The sequence below is a fragment of the Molossus molossus genome, unplaced genomic scaffold, assembly GCF_014108415.1.
Source record: "Molossus molossus isolate mMolMol1 unplaced genomic scaffold, mMolMol1.p scaffold_m16_p_6, whole genome shotgun sequence".
Taxonomy (NCBI): domain Eukaryota; kingdom Metazoa; phylum Chordata; class Mammalia; order Chiroptera; family Molossidae; genus Molossus; species Molossus molossus.
In genome coordinates this window covers 45,425,061-45,447,734 of record NW_023425399.1, presented here as the reverse complement: position 1 = coordinate 45,447,734, position 22,674 = coordinate 45,425,061, and positions in this window count along the sequence as shown.

Here is a 22,674-nt window from a genome sequence, read left to right as displayed (position 1 = left end):
TCAATCAGCTGTCTCCTGTATGCACCCCAACTGGGATTGAGCCTGAAACCTGGCCATGTGCCCTGACTGGGAACCCAACCAGCAACACTTCAGTGCATGAGACGATGCTCAACCAAACTCAGCCATACTGGCCAGGGCTGAGCTGTATTTTCACACAATTCTTAAATTATCCAGGAGCAACCAAATGATTTGACTGATATATTGTTATGCCTTTGTGGAGTGAAATATTTGTAATCATCAAAAAAATTGTTTTGAAAATGTTTAAGACATGGGTTGTGATTAAATAACTAAATATAGTACAAATCCACATTCTAGTTTTATTAAAACTATACTATATAAATGTAATTATTTGTGAACTTTAAACCTCAAACTGTTATAGATATAATTAAGTCTCTCATCAGAGTGGTAATGACTTACTGGTAGTATAAATTAGTCAGGCACTATTCTAAGTGTTCTGCATACATTGTGTCCTTTATTCAACACAATAAACCCATGAGGTAAATGTAATCAACAGGATGAATAAAGCATGATTTGTAGAATGTAATCTTAAAGAGTTTCATTTGTACCACTGCCCTTTGACATTTATTCTTTTAGACTCATTCTCCTCTTGTCCATAGATAAAAATTAGGGTGTTTTCTGCATTTTTTACCACTTTCATTCAATAGAATGCTCTCCAGTCAATAATTAATATGTCTAGTCCTGGATGTCATCAATACTTTACACATGATTCATGGTTAGGTATTTTTCTTCCAGCCTGGAAAGGCAGGGACATTGTTATTTGATCACTGGGTAAAGTGAGAGCTGATGTTGGCACTCTCTGGGTCAACAGGTATTTAAAGTTGACCTTTGTCTTCAGTGGCAATGTTGGTGGGTTCTCCCACTTCCTTACAGATCTACCACCCTTGGTTCCCTTAGTGCTGATGAAAGCATCTCTCTTCATATGGTCACTATGACTCCTTCCTCAGCCAAAGGCATCTGATGGTATTTCTACCTTTTTTAGCTGTGACCTTCTTGTTTTTCTAGATAACTCCCAGGTATCTTTTAGGATGATCCCATGAAGACTCTGTTTCATGGATGACCCATGAGAAATACTCATGAATACTTGTCCTTCCAGACTCTGGGAGTGAAAGTTCTCAGTGCAGCCAACTCGGTTTGCCTCTGCCATCAGAACAGCTAACTTGTCCCTTGCTACTTTAAGGTCTCAGGCTCAGGTCAGACTAGTCCACTATGTTTCCATGACTACAGGAGACTCGTTATGCCCTATGACTTCTCTATAAAGTCTGCTGCCTTGACTTGAGGTGAATGGGGGATCACCCAACCTTTTTTTATTACTGTGAACTTGTAGGACACAGAGCAGCAACCACTCTTCCAAAATTTCTTCCTTCCTTCTCCAATAGACTCCAACCCTTTTATTCCACTTCCATAGGTGAACAATTAAGAGTCACATAACCAGCATCAATTGCCTGCTGTGCCAAACCTGCATTATGGTCTTGCAGTTCATTTGAAATGAGCATCAACTGTCTTGGGCTGAGAGCCATTTGAATATCTTGTTTTAAAGTTAAAAACCCAGGGGCAGAGAAGGATAAACAACTTTGTTAAAGGTAAGTGGTGGAAGTGGAATTCCAACTTGGACAGTCTGGCTTCAGATCCAAGACTCTAAATTTCTCTTAGGAAATGAACCATATAAGGAAAAGATCAAATCTGGGAATAAACTCACAAAGATGTTAAAGAGTAAAGGGAGTGATTTTTTATTTACTTCTCTATGTTTGTCTCTGTTACACATTTTCCTAAACATATGTGTGTGTGTGTGTGTGTGTGTGTGTGTGTGTGTATATATATATATATATATATATATATATATATATATATATAGAAAATATATGTTTTACAGGTTATTCTAGCAAAAGCATTTAGGGTGGTTGGTGTGATGAGAAGTTAGAAACAGTAAGAGTAGATAAAATGATATTGAAATAGCCAAGAAATAAAAATACAGCAATATCAGTTATAATAAAACTAACTGAGCACTTGCTGAGGGCCACTCTTTTTATGTAATTCTAACTTGACCCCTCAATAATACAGGACACAGGCACTCCTGTTATTCTAAATTTATGGTTTAAGACAGAAATTAACCAAGCCCTGTCTGATGCTCTTACTAGATTACAGGTGCCTTGAGGAGAACCAATCACATTCATATTTTTTTCTTAGTACCTACAACAGAGTTGGCACATTGTGTGTGCTCAGTGCATGTTTGCTGAACTAAAGAAGACAAAATAATAAAAATTAGAGGTGGGACTGATGACAGTAACTACATGGGAGGACCCTATGATGAAACCAGGCAGCTGGGTGTATGGTAGAACCAGAGGTGACTATGATCACATTCAACAAATCCCACCAAACTTCATATACAAAAAGAAGACTAAATAAAAATTTAAATTACTTAAGTGAGAATATTAGTAGACAGGAGCAAAGAGAGTTTTGAAAATGCATGATCAAAGGTTAAATACCGGGCCACAAATTTGATCTGAATGTTGTGCTGGTCAATGTAAAGAAAGAAACTGAACCAGTCACGATTCATAATCTAATAAAAACTCAGTTCTTTAGGAGATTACAACTGTCCCTGGTACTGAAACTAGAAACAATTTCCCATCCCTGGCATTTCAGAAAACATCCTAACAATGTCCTTAGAGCAGATATAAACACAACTATTATGAAAGTTTTCCATGTGATTTTCTCCAAGGTGCATTGATGGAGTCATACCAAAGCACAACCTAATAGAAGCTGCTTTGGGAGAGAAAGCAATTCAGTTCTAGGGCCCAGCTCTCTGCCACCTGGGATAAATGCAGAGAGGCATTTTAAAGAACTCAGGCATTGGATGGGTGGCATAACTTTCAGTCACTCCACTGTAAATATTGTTTATATTAATCAAGCTTTTCATAAATATTGAGAGGCAGGAAGTTCAAGGTTGCCTGGATAGTTAGAATGTAGCTATTCACTATGTTGGTTAAATGCAGACATTAGCTGAGAGTGGCATAGTTAAGCTTTTAGGTAGTTTGATGAGCTTGACCAGGACACCTGTCTCTATTGTAGCAATCACTGCCACAATAACGTTGCATAACAAGTCATCCCACAACCTATTGGCCTAAAACAACGATTTATCCTCAAAATACCCAAGGTGGCAGGTCTCAACTGTGTTTAGCTCTGAGTAGCAGTAGCAGTGGTTCTCAACCTTCCTAATGCTGTGACCCTTTAATACAGTTCCTCATGTTGTGGTGACTCCAATATAAAATTATTTTTGTTGCTACTTCATATCTGTAATTTTGCTACTGTTATGTCTTAGGTGACACCTGTGCAAGGGTCATTTGAACCCAAAGGGGTTGCGACCCACAGGTTGAGAACCGCTGATAAGGACTAGCTATTCTCCACATCTTTCCTCCTTATTGGATTCATGGACTAACCAGGGCATCTTTTCATAATTTTGGCAGAAGTGTTAGAAGTCATGGCTCACTGCAAGAGCCCGACACACTTTTCCTTCCAATATATTCATTAATCTTCCATTGGCCAAACCAAGTCATGTAGCCAGCCCAATATCAATGGGGTGGGGAAGTGTCCACTGTTCACCATGAGGGGGTCAATAATATTCACTCTAAACAATAATCAAATGATTACATTCTCCTTAAAAAGCAATTTGACCACCTTGATGAGAACTGATAAAATTAAAAACACTGACAAAACTAAATGTTTTTAAGAAAGTGGAACAAGGAAGATGGCGGCGGGCAGGACTGGAAGGAGGGTGAGTGTGTGAGAGAGTGTGAGTGGACGTGAAGGTGAACTACCAAACCCAAGCAGTGCAGAGATGTGGAGCAAAAGGTTCCTGTGCTGTGGACAGGAGCAGCCAGCTACCACAGTAAGCTGCCCTTCAGGGTGCTTCTCCCTGCGCCGCGGGGAGGTCCCACCATTTTGGAAGATCCCGGGTCTTCCCTGGGAGGAGGCAGTGGGAGCCCCTAGGGCCCAGCAACCTGAGCCCACCAGTGCACCTGGTACCATCAGACCAGTGGACACTCTGTGTTAACACAGACCAATGCAAAGTAGTGGATTTCCCAAGGTGCTGGTCATGGAAGCTACAGACAGCCCAGAGCCCAGCACCATCCCCCATAATAGCAGCCTGATTAGAGTCAAAATATAATCCCAGCAACAGAGGCTGGGAAGCAGACACCCATCCCCAGGCAACAGAGGCACAGACCCAGCAGCTGAGACCCATCCCCAAAAACTACAACAAATACTGAGCAGGAATTGAATCCCTCGGGGCAACAGTACTCCCCAGCTGCCAGGGGCAGGACTTGGGGCTCCACAGAGGCCTATGCAGTCCAGTAGCTCACAAGAGCAGTGGGAAGCCTGAGCCCAAGAGACTGGTGTGATCCAGTTGCCCACCCACGAGACCTGCAGGGTGCAGGGGCACCAGGGAAGCCTGTGCAAACCAGCAGGGACTGTGTGATCCAGTTACCCACAGGACCTGTGGGGTGCTGAAGCTCCAGAGAGGCTTGTGCAACCCAGCAGGGATTGTGTGATCTAGTTACCCACGGGGCCTACAGGGTGCTGAGCACCAGAGAGGCCGGGGCGACCCAGCAGCCAAATAACATAGGCATAGAGCCGGGTCCCCAAAGGGACTGTGCGATCCAGTTACCTTTGGGACCTGCAGGGTGCTGGGGCACCAGGAAAGTCTGTGCGACCCGGCTGTGCACAAGATAGGCATAGAGGATGTGAAAAATGGAGGTGGAGTGAATAGAAGCTACACAGAAGACCTCCCAGAACCAAACGGGAATTACAACTAAAATAAAGACAAATCCTCAGAAAAAAAGCAATAGAAAAGCAGCAGAGAAGACCATATAACCAGGGACACTTGTAGGATATGCAGAGGCGCAAGAGGGTGGTGGGGTGGGAGCCCACGAACAGCAGCAGTCTTAGCTGTGAGCAGTGCCTTTGGAAAATAAAGACCAAGCCCACTCCACAGTGTAAAGAGCCAGGACAGAGCGCTAAAATAGCCACAGCCACTCACCCAGAGGCTACAGCAGAGGGAGGGCAGACTGGGATGGAACTTTGTGGGGACACCCGGAATTTGGAGGGCACTCAGAGTTCTTGCTGAGTTGCAGCCACAAAAAATGGTGGCCAGTGTGCTCCTTCCCAGAGCTGTGGGGAAAAGCAGCAGTCCCACACCTGGGAGATTCAACCTTTCCTAGGTGAGGTAAAGAAATGCAAATTGAGGCTCATTAACAACCAGCATCTTTCCCATCCTCTGAAAATCCTCTTATGCAGAACACCAGAGCTACATTCCAAGGCACTGAGTAACTGAGACTACTACCCACCAGGAAAAAGCTAGAGGATAACTGACCCTATCCTGGGCTTGCAAATCTACACAAAAAAGTAAGACTTGACAGTGGTGTTTAATGTGGGCCCACCCAGGCTCATCCAAACCCAGTAGAGGAAACCACAAAGAGCAGAACACTAACACCGATGGGGAAAATTTGGCAGGCTCCAAAACCCACTGTGATAGCCAAAATGGTGAAACAAAGAAACAAATCCCAAGTGAAAGAACAAGAGAACTCTTTTAAAGATGAGATCAATGAAACACAGCTAAGCAAATTATCAGAGGTAGAATTCAGAGCCATGATCTTGAGGAAGCTCAACAGCATGAGTAAGGACATTGGCACCATGAGTAAAGATATAGAAACACTGAAAATCAAACAAGTGGAAATGAAGAATGATATAGCAAAAATTAAGAACACATAGGAAGGTCTAAACAGCAGAGTAGAGGGAGCTGAGGACTGGATCAGTGAATTAGAAGACAGGGTAGGAAAAATCAACCAATCAGAAAACAAAAAGGAAAAAACAATTGAAAAACAGAAAGACAGCTTAAGAGAACTGTGGGACAACTGGAAACATAATACTATTTGCATCATAGGAGTTCCCAAAGACGAAGAAAATGAGCAAGCATTAGAGAATATATTTGAAGAAATAGTGACAGAAAACTTTCATAACATGGTGAAGGAAAAAGGGATTCAAGTTCAAGAAGCAAAGAGAATCCCAAGTAAGAAAAGCCCAAACAGGCCCACACCAAAACAAATAGTAATTAAAATGCCCAAAATTAAAGACAAAGAGAGAATCCTAAAGGCAGCAAGAGGTAAGCAATAGGTTACCTACAAAAGATACCCCATAGGGCTCTCAGCTAACTTCTCAACAGAAATACTACAGGCCAGAAGGGAATGGCATGAAATAATCAAGGTCATGAAACACAAGGATCTGAATCCAAAACTACTCTATCCAGCAAGGTTATCATTCAAAATAGAAGGTCAAATAAACAGCTTTCCATACAAAACAAAAAAACAAAACAAAAAAAAACACAAAAGGCTAAGAAAATATATTAGCACCAAACCAGCACTGCAAGATATGCTAAAAGGACACCTGTAATTAGTAGAAGAAATAGGAAGAAAAACATAACCACACTAAACAAAAATGGCAATAAATAAGTTTGTATCAATTATCACCTTAAATGTGAATGATTTGAATGTTTCGATAAAAAGACACAGAGTAGCTGACTGGATAAGAAAGCATGACTCACATATATGTTGTTTACAAGAGACCCACCTCACAACAAAAGACTCACATAGGTTGAAAGTGAAGGGAAGAAAAAAATCTTTCAAGCAAATGGAAAGGAAATAAAATCTGGGGTACCAATACTCATATCTGATAAAGTAGATTTCAAAATGAAGGCCATAACTAGAGACAAAGAAGGCCACTACATAATATTGAAAGGATCTATCCAACAGGAAGATATAACCTTGGTAAACATATATGCACCCCATATAGGAGCACCAACATATATTAAAATTCTTTTGGAGGATTTCAGAGGAGAAATCAACAGCAATACAATCATAACAGAAGACTTCAATACCCTGCTGACATCACTGGAGAGATCTAGACAAAAAATTATCAAGGAAACACAGACTCTAAATGAAGCACTACATCAAATGGATTTAATAGATATCTACAGAGAATTACACCCCAAACACACAGAATTCACATTCTTCTCAAGTGCACGTGGGACATTCTCAAAGATAGACCACATGTTCAGGCACAAAGTAAGTCTCTACAAGTTCAAGAAGATTGAAATCATATCAAACATCTTTTCAGGTCACAATGGCATGCAACTAGAAATCAATTGTAACAAAAACATGCAAAGACATTTGAAAACATGGAGGCTAAATAGCATGGTATTGAACAATGAATGGGTTACCATGGAGATCAAAGAAGAAATTAAAAACTTCCTGGAAACCAATGAAAATGAACACACAACAACACAAAATCCATGGGATGTAGCGAAAGCAGTTCTGAGAGGAAAGTTCCTAGTACTACAGGCCTACCTCAAGAAGCAAGAAAAATTTCTAATAGAATATCTAACCTCACAACTTAAAGAACTAGAAAGCAAACAAAAAGGAAATCCCAGAGCAAGTAGAAGGAAGGAAATAGTAAAGATCAGAGCAAAAATAAATGACACGGAGACCAAAAAAAAACAATTCAAAGGATCAATGAAACAAAGAGCTGGTTCTTTGAAAAGATAAACGAGATTGATGGACCCTTAGCTAGACTCACCAAGAAACAAAGAGAGAGAACCCAAATACAAAAAATGAAAAACAAATGAGGGGAAATAATAACTGACACCACAGAAATACAAAGGATTGTTAACAAATATTATGAACAATTATATGGCAACAAATTAAACAATCTAAGTGAAATGGATAGATTTTTAGAAATACGTAGTCTCCCAAAACTGAACCAGGATAGTAAACTTCAACAAACCAATAACAATAAAGAAATAGAAGATGTAATCATGACTCTCCCAGTAAACAAAAGTGCAGACCCAGACGGCATCACAGGGGAATTTTACCAAACATTTAAAGAAGAACTAATACCCATTCTCCTCAAACTATTTCAAAAAATTTAAGAAGAAGGAAGAGTTCCAAACGCGTTTCATGAGGCCAGCTTAATTCTAATTCCAAAACCAGAAAAAAACTGTACAAAGAAAGAAAACTACAGACCAATATCCCTGATGAACATAGATGCCAAAATTTTGAATAAAATACTAGCAAATCGAATCCAGCAGTACATCAAAAAAAATTATTTACTATGACCAAGAGAGATATATCCCAGGGATGCAAGGCTGGTACAATATTCGCAAATCAATAAATGTGATACACCACATAAGCAAAATGAAAGATAAAAATCATATGATCATATCAATAGACACTGATAAAGCATTCAACGAAATCCAGCACCCATTTCTGATAAAAACACTTAGCAATCTGGGAATAGAGGGATTATATATTGACATCATAGTGGCCATATATGAAATACCTACAACCAACATCATATTTAATGGGCAAAATCTAAGAGCATTTCCCTTAAAAACAGGAACAAGACAAGAATGCCCACTTTTGCCACTCTTATTTAACATAGTAATGGAAGTCTTAGCCATAGCAATCGGACAGGAAGAAAAAATAAAAGGGATTCAAATTGGAAAAGAGAAAGAGAAACTGTCATCATTCATAGATGACATGGTACTATACGTAAAAATCCCCAAAGACTCCATCAAAAATTTACTAGACTTAATAAATAAATATGGCAAAGTAGCAGGGTACAAAATTAACATCAAGAAATAGACAGCATTCTTATATACCAATGATGAACTCACAAAAAGAGAAACTAAAAAAACAATCCGATTTACTATCGCGGCAAAAATAATTAAGATACGTAGGAATAAATTTAACCAAAGAAACAAAGGACCTATTAGCAGCAAACTACAGGTCATTGAAAAAAGAAATAGAAGAAGATATAAAAAAGTGGAAGCACATATCTTGTTCACGGATTGGAAGAATTAACATCATTAAAATGTCCATACTACCCAAAGCAATCTATAGATTCAATGTAATCCCCATCAAAATACCAAGGACATACTTCACAGAACTAGAACAACAAATACTTCAAAAGTTCATATGGAACCAAAAAAGACCTGGAATAGTACAGAAATCTTGAAAAAGAAAAACAAAGTTGGAGTGATCACATTACCAGATTTCAGGTAACACTACAAAGCCACTCTAATCAAAACAGCCTGGTACTGGCACAAGAACAGTGGAACAGAACAGAGAACCCAGGAATAAACCTAAAGCAATATGCTCAATTAACATTTGACAAAGGTGGCAAGAGCATACAGTGGAGTATAGACAGCCTCTTTAATAAATGATGTTGGGAAAATTGGACAGCTACATGCGAAAAAAAAATGAAACTAGACCATTAACTTACTCCATACACAAGAATAAATGCAAAATGGATAAAAGACTTAAATGTGACTCACGAATCCATAAAAATCCTAGAGGAAAATGTAGACAACAAAATTTCAGACATCATACGCAGCAGAATTTTTACTGATACATCACCTAAGGCAACAGAAACAAAGGAGAAAATGAACACATGGGACTACATCAAACTCAAAAGCATCTGCACAGCAAAAGAAACAACCACCAAAATATAAAGGCAACCCACTGTATGGGAGAGCATAATTGCCAATGATACATCAGATAAGAGGTTAATTTTCAATATACATAGAGTGCTTACACAACTCAACAAGAAAATGACAAAGAACCCAATTAAAAAATGGGCAGAGGAACTAAATAGACACCTCTCCAAACAGGACATATAAATGGCCAAGAGACATATGAAGCAATGCTCCACATCACTAATCATCAGAGAGATGCAAATTGAAACAACAATGAGGTATCACCTCACCCCTGTCAGAATGGCCGCCATCAACAAATCATCAAACAACAAGTGTTGGCGAGGGTGTGGAGAAAAAGGGACTCTAGTGGGAATGCTGGTGGGAATGCAGACTGGTGCAGTCACTGTAGAAAACAATATGGTGTTACCTCAAAAAATTAAAAATTGTACTTCCATTTGACCCAGTGATCCCACTTCTAGGAATATACCCTAAGAAGCCTAAAACACCAATCAGAAAGAACATATCTACCACCAAATTTGTAGCAGCACTATTTATAATAGCTATGATCTGGAAATAGCTAAATGTTCATGAGTAGACGAATGGATAAAAAAAGCAGTGGTACATATACACAATGGAGTACTATGCAGCTATAAGAAAGAAAGATCTCTTATCCTTTGAGATGACATGGAGGGACCTGAAAAGTATTATCCTAAGAGAAACAAGCCAAACAAAGACAAGTATCATATGATCTCTCTTATTTGTCGAATATAATGAACATAACAGTCTGAAGAATGGGTATTTCCAGAGACGTGGAAGTGGGGTACAGTCTGAGGGGGTGGTGGGGGAGAGATAAACCACAGAACTTATATGCATGTATGCATGAACAATGGACATCGACAACAAAGCTGGGAACAGAGCATGGAGGGGGGTGAGGGGGGAATCAGTAGGGGAAAAAGGAGAAACATCTGTAACAAAAATAAATTAATTAATTAAAGAAAAAATGGAAGTGTCAGGAAAAACTCCAGCTTTCTAATATAAGACTATTTAGAAGCTGAACCAGAGAGGAATATTAGATTGGCTTTCTTAGAGGTTTGACTGATATTATCCTGGAGGTTAGCAAAGCAATGTCATCTACCATAAAAATAAAAATGAGGTTTATTTAAATGTTTTTTAATTGAGTTTTCAGAGAGAGAGGAAGGGAGAGAGAGAGAGAAACATCAATGTGAGAGAATCATTGGTGGGCTGCCTCCTGTACACCCACCACCAGGGATCAAGTCCAAAACCCAGGCATGTGCCCTGACCCGGAATTGAACCGCAACCTCTCAGTCCATGGGAGGACACTCAATCCACAGAGCCACCGTGGCTGTATTAAAAAGGAGTTTTGTTTTAATCCTCACCTGAGGATATATTTTTTTCCATTTATATTTAGACAGAGTAGAAGGGAAGAAAACAGAGTGAAGAGAGAGAGAGAAATAGCAATGTGAGAGACACACATTGACTAGTTGTCTCCTGCACAACCCTGAGCAGGGTCAGGGAAGAGCTGTAACCGAGGTACGTGCCCTTGACCAGAATCAAACCCATACTCTTTGATTCTCAGGTGGATGCTCTTACTGTTTAGCCAAACAGGCCAGGGCTAAAAAGGAGTTTTTATATTTATTCCTTTAATGAAGATTTTGATGGTAAAAGAGACATTTTCTGAAAACTTAAGTCAACAAATTTTTCATTTCTCAGGATCAACAGGCCTGCCTTTTCCTCCCTCACTACATCTCAACAACTACCTGCTTTAGACCATACTGAGTATCCAGGTAAGGTTTGCCAAAATATATGACCCAAAGAGAGGTTTGAGAGGGAACCACTGGCTTCTGAAACATTTTCTCGGCTCTAGCTGTTAATATCTGACATTCAGAAGGCAGAAAGTTCTGTGAAATGAATAAAAGATCTAAACTATGATTCTTTGCAACTGGAAAAATCAGTATTCATTCCACAAAAATGACAAGTCTTTGGTTTCTTAATATAAAAATCTAGGGAGTCTGGAGAGACAATGTTCAAAATACCTAGTAGGAAAGATGAGATAAATCCCCAGAATGAAAATGTAAAAAAATATAAATACAGTAAAACAAAAGGGAACTCGCTGGGGAATAGTGATGCATGTCTCATTGCAAGATGATTATGGCAAATCTTTTTAATGGAGCTAAAATGTTTGGTCCAAAGAGTGTTTCTCTTTTTGCTGTTCCTTGGTGTTGTAATTATCAAAGTTCTTGCCCCATGGGGCTAAATTTATTAGAACTTCTAAAACACCTGTGTGGTTCTGTCTTCTTCTTATTATGTATGACGGATTATAAAAAAATGTACAGTTTAAGTTAAGTTCAGATGACTTTGCCTGATGAAGGCTGCGCAGCTATTTTGTGCTCAGCAGAAGGCGTAGTGAAACTTTAGGGTTGCAATCAAAGGGACTTTCCTTCCAGGCTCCTTCTACCATCTTAAACTCCCCAAGATTTTTAATGCATGGGAAGTCAGTTCTCAGTGAGGACCTGAATTTGTTTTACAAATGGTGTTTTGACAATCAATTCTGAGACTTTTATAAGACATTTCTTTGGTCATGTTTTAAAATAATATATCTTGCCCTGACCAGTTTGGCACAGTGACTAGAGCATCTGCCCCAGGACCAAAAAGTTGTGGGTTTATTTTCCGTCAAGGGCACATATCTCAGTTGCGGTTCAGTCCCTGGATCTTGTTGAGGTTGTGGGGGAGGCAACCAACTGATGTGTCTCTCTCACATCGTTGTTTCTCTTCCCCCCTCATCCCTCCCTCCCACTGTATCTTAAGATAAATAAAAAAATATCCTCGTGTGAGAATTTAAAAATAAATAAATAAAATAATGTATCTTTTCTCTCTTAATTGAGTAAAATATACATATAGAAAAGGACTAATTGCTTTGTATTGACTGGATGAATTTGTACAAAATGAACACTTAATATAACTAACATCCCGTCAAGAAATAAATTCTCCCTTGTGCCCCCTCCCTTTGGGCCCTCTCCCAGTCATTAACCCCAACCAAGGGTAACCACTGTCCTGATTCCTAACACCTCAGACAGTTTGCCTGTTTTGAATTAAGTGGAAACACACAGTACATGTTCTTTGTGTCAGCCACCTTTCTGTCAGCGTCTTATTCATAAGGTTCAGCCATGTGGCCATGAACAGTGACCCTTTATTTTCATTGCTTGAATCTCCCACTGTGTGAATATGCCTCGACCTGTCCTTCTCCTATTGATAGGAATGTGGGTGATTTCCACTTTGGGGCTATTATGGAGTAGTGCTGTTATTATGATCAGACTAGGGCATGTCTGCTAGTGAACATATGACACACTTCTGAAAGAAACATCCTAAATGTTCAAGTCTTGACTGGGGTGAAATCAAAGTTTGAGTATGTAGTGGTCAAAACTGTAATTTCTGAGCCAAACTGGTTCAGAGTCGTGGATGTGCCATCTGCTGGGCATTTTACTGAACCATCCCATGCATCGGTTTTTGTATTTATAATAGGGGATTATAATAAAAGCTGGCTTGTAGGCTTTTAGTAGGGTTTAGATAAAACAATGCCAGAGAAGATTTGCCACATAAAAGCACTAGTTGAGAATTCTCTAACATTGTCATTATGCTGGTAACTTGAACTCTACTTCACCTATGTGGGATTGTCATGGGTAGAAAATGGTGTGTAGTAAGAGGATTGGAAAGGCCCACAGTAGCAGACTGCCTCTCAGAACTCTGCCTGGCACAGTGAGAATTTGCCCACGTGGGCGCCAGCCTGTGGAAGACATCCAAGCTCCAATCTCACCGCCTGACATCACATCTGTGACCTAGCTGCCTCCCACCCCCTTGCCTGTCAACCCACCCCTCCTCTGTCTGCTGCTGCTGCTTTGTACCCTTTTAATGTTCTCTTAATTCCTTACCCACTGGGGATGCTTATACCCTACACAAAATACAGATTCTTTCTGGCATGACACCATTAGCAGAAACAAACCTATAACTGACAGCTCAAATCAGCCCAGCAGCCTGAATCAGGGGCCACCACACAGACCAGAAAAAAAGGTGGCAGTCTTATAAATATAGTTTGATTTGAATAAGATCAGTCTACATGGGATTAATTAAGTACACCCATAGTGAGTGAAAAGATGCGTGTTGGTGGATTTGCTCATCCTCCGTCTCTATCACAGCTTTGGAAGGTTTAGCTTCTACTGCTTTTGTCTGCATGGGATTAAAGAGGAGGAGGTTAGATGGGGTTATAAAAGAAAAAAGAGCATTCCTAGTGACCTAACTCCCTTCTGCATCTTTATCATGTATGGGATATACAAATCCCCATATGGGACAACAATGCAAATGAGTTTTACCGGAGAATAAAACATTTGAGACAAAAAAAAAGAAAAAAAAAACAAAACCCACAATTTTGTCATACAATATAACTGCAACTCATAATGCTCAGACTTTTAAAAAATGACATTCTATTATGAAGTTTTATTTCCTATCCCAGTGGGTGGCCAACCACACATAGCAATTCAGAATTCAAATACTGTACAAGGATATACAGTAACTATGGTTCTCTGAGGATTTGAATAAATGTCAGAAAACCAAGCCCCAAGTCAAATTTATTAGTTGGTGCTGATATCTAACAATTTTACGTAGACCCTGATAAGGCCATCTGGGAATCTCTTTTGCTGTTAAGTGATTTAGAGGTCCCTATAGAAATTTCCTTGTCTGCTACATTTCACAAAACAACACACCCCTCGAAAAAGCAAACCATGTGAAAACAGCAGTACTTGTTATTTAGTCATTCTGATGGACATATTCTTCTTTAAAAACTTGTTTCTATAAGAAACAAGACTCACAGATAGAAGGATTTCTCATGAAATCCGTCAAAGCCAGAATAAGAGATGTGAATACAATTTTAAAATTTCAGTACAAGGTTAAAAAAAACCTGTTCTCTTTCAAGACCTTCTCTCCAGCTCATGCTTCCAGTTTGATCCTTAGGGTTGCACCAAAAGAAAAGCTGTTACTAATGGATGGAAGTTTCTGGCTTCATCTGGACTAAGCTTAGCTCTTGAAAGCAGCAGGGAATGAGGCTGAAAGAGGCCTGGGGGTTGGTGATCAGCGCTCCAGTCTGGACTGGCCACTGACAGGCTGGATGGACTTGGACAAGGAACTAATTAGCCCAGGGCTCCATGTTGACACCTCGCAATTCACATTTGAACCAACTTAGCTGAAACATTTCTTCATGGGTCTAAAATAGGATTTTGAACCTGAGGCCCACTGTCCCACCCCCATGTTCTCATTTTCTTGTTTCCATGTAGCTGTCACACACCCTCTTTTGTTTTCTTCAGAGAAAGCAGCCACTCTATCATCGTCTAGTATTTTCTCCACCCCATTACTGCCAAAATTTTCCTTGACCCACCCCAGTAATGTTAAGTAAAGGACAAAATGTGGAGATTTTTTCCACTGCATATAGCTTGTATATTTGTGGGGCTTGGAAATGATCTCAGAATATGAAAATAATTTTCAAAAGTTGGTTCAACAATGTTTTGATTGGTAGTTGGTTCAACAACCTTTTCAACAGAGTAGGTTCTGGAATGTAAGCTGAGATCTCTACTTTCAGGAAGTGTGCAGGCTGGTCAGGGAGAGGGATGGGGAGTGGATGATTTCATACTTCCTAAAGTGCTATGACAGAAGACCCCAGGAGGGTTTCTAATGCAGCCTGGGGGAATCCAGAGGTGGCTTCTTGTCCAAGCTAAGTCTTAAAGGACCAGTAGGAACCAATCGGGTGGCAAATGTGAGGAAGTTCTGACCAGACACAAGTAAGAATAAAAACTTTCAAGGAGCTGTAAACAGTCAGGCATTCCTGGGGTATAGATTACAAGAGGAACTGTTAATCAAAGGGGTCTTTTAAGATGCTAGCGGACTTAATCTTTATTCTATACCTAACAGAGCAGAGGAGGTGCAGGGTTGGATTTTCATTTCTATTTTATTGCTCTGCTCTGTTGAATGAATAAAGGGCAGATTTGTGAGGGGTGGGGAGGCGGAAGACCAGGTCAGGAACTATAGCAATAATGCAGGGATGACCCCATAGTGACAACAGGATTTGTGTAATAATCAAAACCACACTTGTAGCCATAGCAAACAAACCCTTAAATTCCAGTGGGCTTAGTATTATAAAAAGTTATTTCTTATTCACATCACAATCCAATGGGGTATGTGCTGGTGAGTTAGAGGGCTTTGCTGCACGTAGGAGTGCAGCAGCACAGATTCTTTCCTTCTTGTGGCTCCGCAGTCCCAATGACACAGATTCCTCTGCACAGGCAGAAGGGAGCAAGAGAGGATGGAAGAGGCCCACCCATTTCTTTGATCTCTTGGCCTAGAAGAGACACACATAACCACCATTTCCATAGGTGAGAGCTGGTCATATGGCCAACTCAGATGCAAGGATATAGCCTTGACTGGACAGCTGCTTCCTAGCAGGATGGGAAAGTGTAACGTTTTGGAGCATAATTAAATGTCCCTGAAACATATGACAGGTGGAAGTGATAGTGAGAAACACAGAGGAGTTGTAATATTGGGATTTGGGGAGCATTTCTGTTTGGATGAAAGTAACAGGTAAATGGGGGAGGGTATAATATCTTCTTTTCTGATTTAGAAGGTGGTGATACCAATTGAGAGTTGAAATATTAAAAAAAGAACTGTGTTTTGGGGGGGTTAGGGGAGAGAATGCATTTTGCTTGTTGTAGATAGTAGGCCTGATTTATTGGAAACAGAACTTGAGATGAAGATTCCTGTGCATGTGACTTATTTAAGAACCCGCTCTCAGGAGAGACAAGTAAGGAATGAGGAAGCAGGACAGCCAGGGAAATCAACTGAACAGGGGTAAAATTTCAGGTCAGATCCCAGCCTCAACCTGGTCCTTCAAGGGAACTCCAGCACTTCAGCTATCTGTGTACGGAGGCAAATTTCTAGCAGCCCAGTGCAGGCAGATAGAAGCAGAACCACACAGAAACTGGGGAAGGAGGACACACGCACACAAATAAAAGAGATCTGAGGGCATTTGGGCAGAGCATCACATAGTGTCTACTACAAAGTCTCTGTGGGACAACCCAGTAGGAAGTGTGAACAGATGACGCCTGATATTTGCCTCTGGAGGCTGATTGTTCAGGACTGGGGATGTAGACTGAAGATTGCACACAGGTGAAGGTTAAAACCATAGGATCAGATGGGACTGTCATGAGCTAGAGAGTACAAGATAAAAAGGCAAAAGGGCTAGAATTTTGGGAAGCAACAACACTTAAGTATTGAGAGAAAGAAGAGACATTTAAAAAAATTGAAAATGAGTGACTAAGAAAATAGGTGGTCACCTGTCTTAGGGGAGTTTTAGAAAGATAAGAACCAAAATTAAAATCTGACATTAGGAGCTCATTTTTTTTTTTTTTTTTTGGCAAGAGCAGATTCTGCCAAACATCTCTTGTTCTGTCTTTATTTAAAAAAATAACTTTTATAACTTTGTATTTTATTTGGCAATGAGCATTGTGGGTTTATATCAAAATACAATAAGGAGCCCTGGCCAGTTTGGTTCATCGGTTGGAGCATCGGCCTGCGGTCCAGAGAGACCCGGGTACGATTCCACTAAAGGCGTGTACCTCGGTTGCAGTTTGTCTCCAGCCCTGGTTGGTCGTGCGGGTGGCAGCCACTTGATGTGTCCCTTTCACGTCGAAGTTTCTTTCTCTCTCTCTCTCTCTCTCTCTCTCTCTCTCTTTCTTCCTCTCTCTCCCTCCCACTCTATCTGAACAAAAAAATGGAATGTCCTCTGGTAAGGATAAAAAAACAAAACAAAAACAAAATACAATAAGGAAAGAGTTAAATGAATATTTAGCTTATTATTATTAAAATCCAAAGGAATGCACTTCTTACTTACTCTCACACCTAAGATATTTTATCCTCCTGAAAGATAGGGGCTCCTCATTTCAATTAGTGGAAAGCTCACCATTAGCTAACTAATTAACCCTGTTCTCTACATCTATTTTCTAATTAGAGTCACCACTGAGATTTTTTTACCCAAGTGGCCAGTGATGCTATGGATTTATTTTAAATTTAGTTTGACAATAACAAACACCTAATTAATGTGTATAAGTATAATAAAATCCCTCCTGACGAGTTGTGGGTATTGCATTCAATAGCAACCAGTTTATTAAAACATTAATTGCAGTTGGATTTGTTTCGGGATCCATGCATAATCCATTTAGTACATAGCAGGACTAACTAATTTTGAAGGGATTAAGAATGAAATCCTCCACAAAGTCTTCTGTTTAATTCACATTGTAGTCAAGGAAAGGGAAAGTTTGCTTTCAGAAAATTATGTGGCTCTTTGGGGTTCTTCAATGTGGTACTTCATTTATTACTTCATTCATCTATTTAGTAAGTATTTATCAAGCATCTATCATGTATATAGCTCTGTAAAGACACCTAAAGTATGTTCATAGGGTATGCTGATGAAAACTGCAAAATTCAATCAGTCAAACTCTTCCACTTCTGGCTAGAGTGTAGATTGGTACATGCATTTTGGAAACTGAAAACATTTTCTGAAGCTGCACATATCCCTAACTTTTGACAGAAATGCTACTGCTAGGTATATATGCAACATATTCACATGTCCACATGTTCACTAACAAGAAAGATATTAGAATATTCATTACAGCACTATTTGTAATGGCCCCAAACGGGAAACTACCTGAATATTCATCAACAGTAGAATGTGTGAATTGTGAAATATTCATATAACGGACTACTATACAGCAATGAGAATGAACAATCTAAAAAATTCAAAACTAATATATGATGCTAGAAGTCAGGATAGTAACTACCTTTGGAAGGGGGTAGTAAACGGAAGATTTTGGGGTTCTGCTAATGTCTCTTGATCTGGGTTCTGGTTATATAAATGTATTCAGTTTGTAAAAATGTATTAATTATGTTTGATGTACTTTTTATGAATGTTATACTTTAATGAAATTTGCAAAACAAATAAAACCTAATCTGTTAGCTAGAGACTTTTTTGTGTGTGTGTTTGTGCTCATTCTAATATAAGGAGCTATGTGATCACTTAAGTCTGATCATTCATTCATTCCATAAGCACTTATTGAGTATCAAGTTAATTTGTGATACTGGTGAGGATGAGTATCTATGAAGACATAAAAACATATCAATCATGGTCTCTGCCCCCAAGGATTTCACAAAGCTTCGGTGGACAGAATCACATAAGGCAACTATAACAGTACAGTGTGGTGAATGCTAAGGTCACGGAGGAAGGGCATTTATTTCGATCTAAGGTGGATGTAGGTGAGATGCCGAGAAAAGAAGTAGAGGGCATTTTCTGCCTTATGCTCCTCAGTATCCCCACATCCAAATTTAGACAGCAACCCTGAGTTTTATTTGTGGACTACTCAATTGCCCATTGGTTCAAGTGAGGCCCAAGCCCCTGACCCCAGGGCTAGAGCATATGATCCAGGCCAAAGGCAACAGCATATTTTTCCCTCCAGCTACATATATTAGTTAAGACATAAGCATATGACATCAGTTGGTCTAATGCTAGCAAATTGCAGGATTGTTTAAGAGCTTCTGGAAAAAAATCTCTTTCCTCTCTCTTGAAACTGAGAAAATGGTGGGTTAGAGCAGTGGCAGCCATCCTGTCATTATTTGGGGACTGAAAATACAGTCACTAAGTGGAGGCAAACAGGGCTGAATCCAGAGGCCAAGAATAACTATGTTCTAGTGACATCAAGTGAGACTTGGTCAGGCTGAGCCTGAAGCCTGCTTTACCACAGGACTTTCCAGTTAAATCAGTCAATAATTTTTCTGTTCAAGCTCATTTGAATTAAATTTAAAAAATATATATATGTAACTGAAAATATGTAAGGGATTTAACTGATACTGAAAGGTTCTAATAAGAGGCACTGTTTCAAACTGACTTGACAGTAACGTAGGAGTTAAAATAATGAAAAGAAGAGGAGTGAGATAAGGCCAGAAGGCAGGGATTCTGGACCCAGCAGGCATAGGCAAAGAATCCAAGAAATCCTGATACAGTTGTGGGCTTGAATGGGAGAAATGAGTTAGGAATTGCTCACAGATGCAGGATCATGTTGCTTGTGGCACACTGCCCAAATCCTGCTCAGAGCCCTTATAATTCCTGTACCTATGACAACTTTCTCACAAGGACCCATCTCTCTCTGGCAGCAGGAGCAGTCTGTGAGAAAACTCTGAGGCTGTTTGACACTATCTCCCAGAGGCCCCACACAGGAACCTGCTTATTAATGCACTTAGCGTTGATTTTCTTTAGTTCTCTATTGCTGTGCAATGACCCTCCCTCCCCCAGACACAAGGGCTTATAGCAATTACGTATTATTTCTCTTGATTCATTGGGTCAAGAGTCTGAGCAGGACTCAGCTGGGTGGTTTTGCAGCTCCACTTGGTGTTGGCCAGAGTCATCTTTCTGCTGTGTTCAGCTGGCCACCGTGCTGAGCTGAAAGGGCCAAGCCGGCTTCTCTCATGCCTAGCACCTCGATGCTGCTGCACATGGCCTCTCTTTCCTGGGGTGTTTCATTGTCTGTGGTCCAGCCCCAGCTACCTTCCAGCTGGGTGGCAAGATTCCTCAGCAGAAAAGAAATAGAAACTGCCAGCCTGAGCTCAGAAGTCCCAGAAGGGCAATTCTGCCACAGCTGACGGTTAGGGCAGTTACAGAGCCTGCTCAGGTCCAGGTGGGGGCTGGGCTGACTGAGACTAGACTCCATCAGTCTCAGGAGTAGTGTGCTGGCCCAGGGAGGAGACGAGCATAGTGGCCGTCTTTGGAGATGATACAAAGGCCTGACTCCCCCATTGACACTTCCTGGGGTTCCCTCTCAAATGCACCAAAAGCTTTGTCTCAGACTCTGCTTCTGGGGACCCCAGCAAGAGGCAACCCAATCTTGTGTTTAGACTTAATTTTTATTTTGCTAGTGTTTAATCCCAACTTTGGAAGACACATGCTTTAATTAAAAAAAAAAAATTCTAGCATGATATACAAGCTCTAAAGTGAAGAGTTTGCCATGAACAGGGTTAAGTGACCTGAGCTTCTAACCACTGACCTACCTGGAATATATTTCTAAGGCAGCTCCCGTGAAGTCTCTTCCCTCTGCTCTGAGCATTTAACACAGAGTGAGTCTAATTTACTGGTGGTGGGAATTCATCTTTTTGTCAGTTTTGTTAGAGGTTTATTAGTGTTATTAGTTTTCAAATAGCAAGCTTTTGACTTTAATTTCCTCAACTTTCATTTATTTCTTGTTTCATTGATTCCTGCTCTTGTGTTTTATTTTTTCCACTCTACTTTGGGGTTCTTCTGGATTCTGGAGATGGTAGCTTCAATCATGGAGTGTCAGCCCTTCTTCTCTAATATATGAATTACAGGCATAGCTGCATCCTGAAAGTTTGATATATCTCAGTTTATCTTAAATGCCACCAAAAGGGATTTTGGTATCCCAAAGCAGTTTTCTGTGACATAATTTTACCCACACATAGTTCTATAGGCTCAGAGATAGAGGACACCAAAGTAGGTTTCCTTGTCCTGCTTTCAGAATGGTACAATGTAATGTAGATCACAACTAACCCATAAGACCTCATTTACTTTAACATAAAGTAATCTTTCATTTGTGTAGCACTTGTCTTTTCAGGATTTTTCACATTGACTTATTTGACTCTATTTTAATCATTCTTTTTCATGATCTGGCTCAGTCTGACCACCAGCCAGTCTGCATGATTTATGCCTCAGCCTGAGCTACTGGTCTTGGAAGGTTCAGTGCTGCCCTCTCAGGTTCACAATAACCTTGATCTTTTGTGACCTCATCTCTGCAGACTTGTGTCTACTCTTAACTTCCTTCCTTGTCAACTTTACCTCTTTACCCCTGTGACAACACTGCTCATGACTGCCTTTTGAATACCCTGCCTGGCCCTGCCTAGCCCAGCCCAGCCTCCTGGACCTTATAACCTGAAAGAGTCCATATGGCCCTCAGTAGGCTTCAGTTCAACCCAGTCTTGCTAATTGGTCTCAGACAATGGCAATCCTATAAAATTGGCAGGCCAGGAATTAAAATTCTTTTAGCTTTGGTTTTCTAGAATCAGAGCCTGAGGCAGGGATTCTGGTGCATGTGAATTGCTGAAGGAGGGCTCTCAGTAAGGGAGGGGGCAAAACAAGATAGAGCAAGGGAAGGAGCCTGTCAAAGATCCAGAAATGGGGATAGCACTGCAGAGCACTATCATGCTCAAGAGGTGCCCCCCTTTGACAGGAGTCTAACCATTTTTACTTCTTTGGGAGTCTGTCATTAGCTAGGGGCTGCTAGGGTGGAGGAGAGAGCTGTAACTTTCCAGGTGAGGCAGATCCGTCAGCTAAGGGAAGTTCTTCAGAGAAGATTAACATCTGTAAGCACTTGGCAGCCCTCACTTTCAACAGCTTTGAGAATATGTTGATGTGCTGGCCTGAGGCCCCAACAGCATCTCCCACAAGAGCCTGTTTTGCTAAAAAGCAAATCAAAAGTTCAATAACAGCCCCAATTACAAAGCTAATAACTTATGTAGTCAGGAGTAGAAACCATGTCTTCAGATTCATATTACAGCACTCTGCTTTTCCCATAACACCTCACTAACAGCACTGGGCTATAGATATTTCAGTTGATTTCATTTACTCTGAAAACATGTCCTCACCCTGGTATGATTTGCATTGCCAAGTGGTATGCATTGCAAGCTATTTTGGTATTTGTGATGTATAATGTCACCCTCAATCTAAAATTAATTATAACCTGGATGTCCCTAGGTTTCACCGGGCAATAGAAACAAATGAAGTCACATTGACATTACTAGCCAATTAAGCCAGCTCATTAGGCCCCTTCTATTGAACTACACCACTCTGTGCCAAGGTCAGTTATATCTGGAGTTTTCCAGGAGTGTTTCATGTGTGACTTAGGGTCAATACCTGACCCCACTGCCATTGATACCACCATCAATTGGTTGCAATTGATGTTAATTTTTTTATTAAAGTTAAGTTGAAAGTGAAACAGTGGAGACCTGTGTTGGGACTT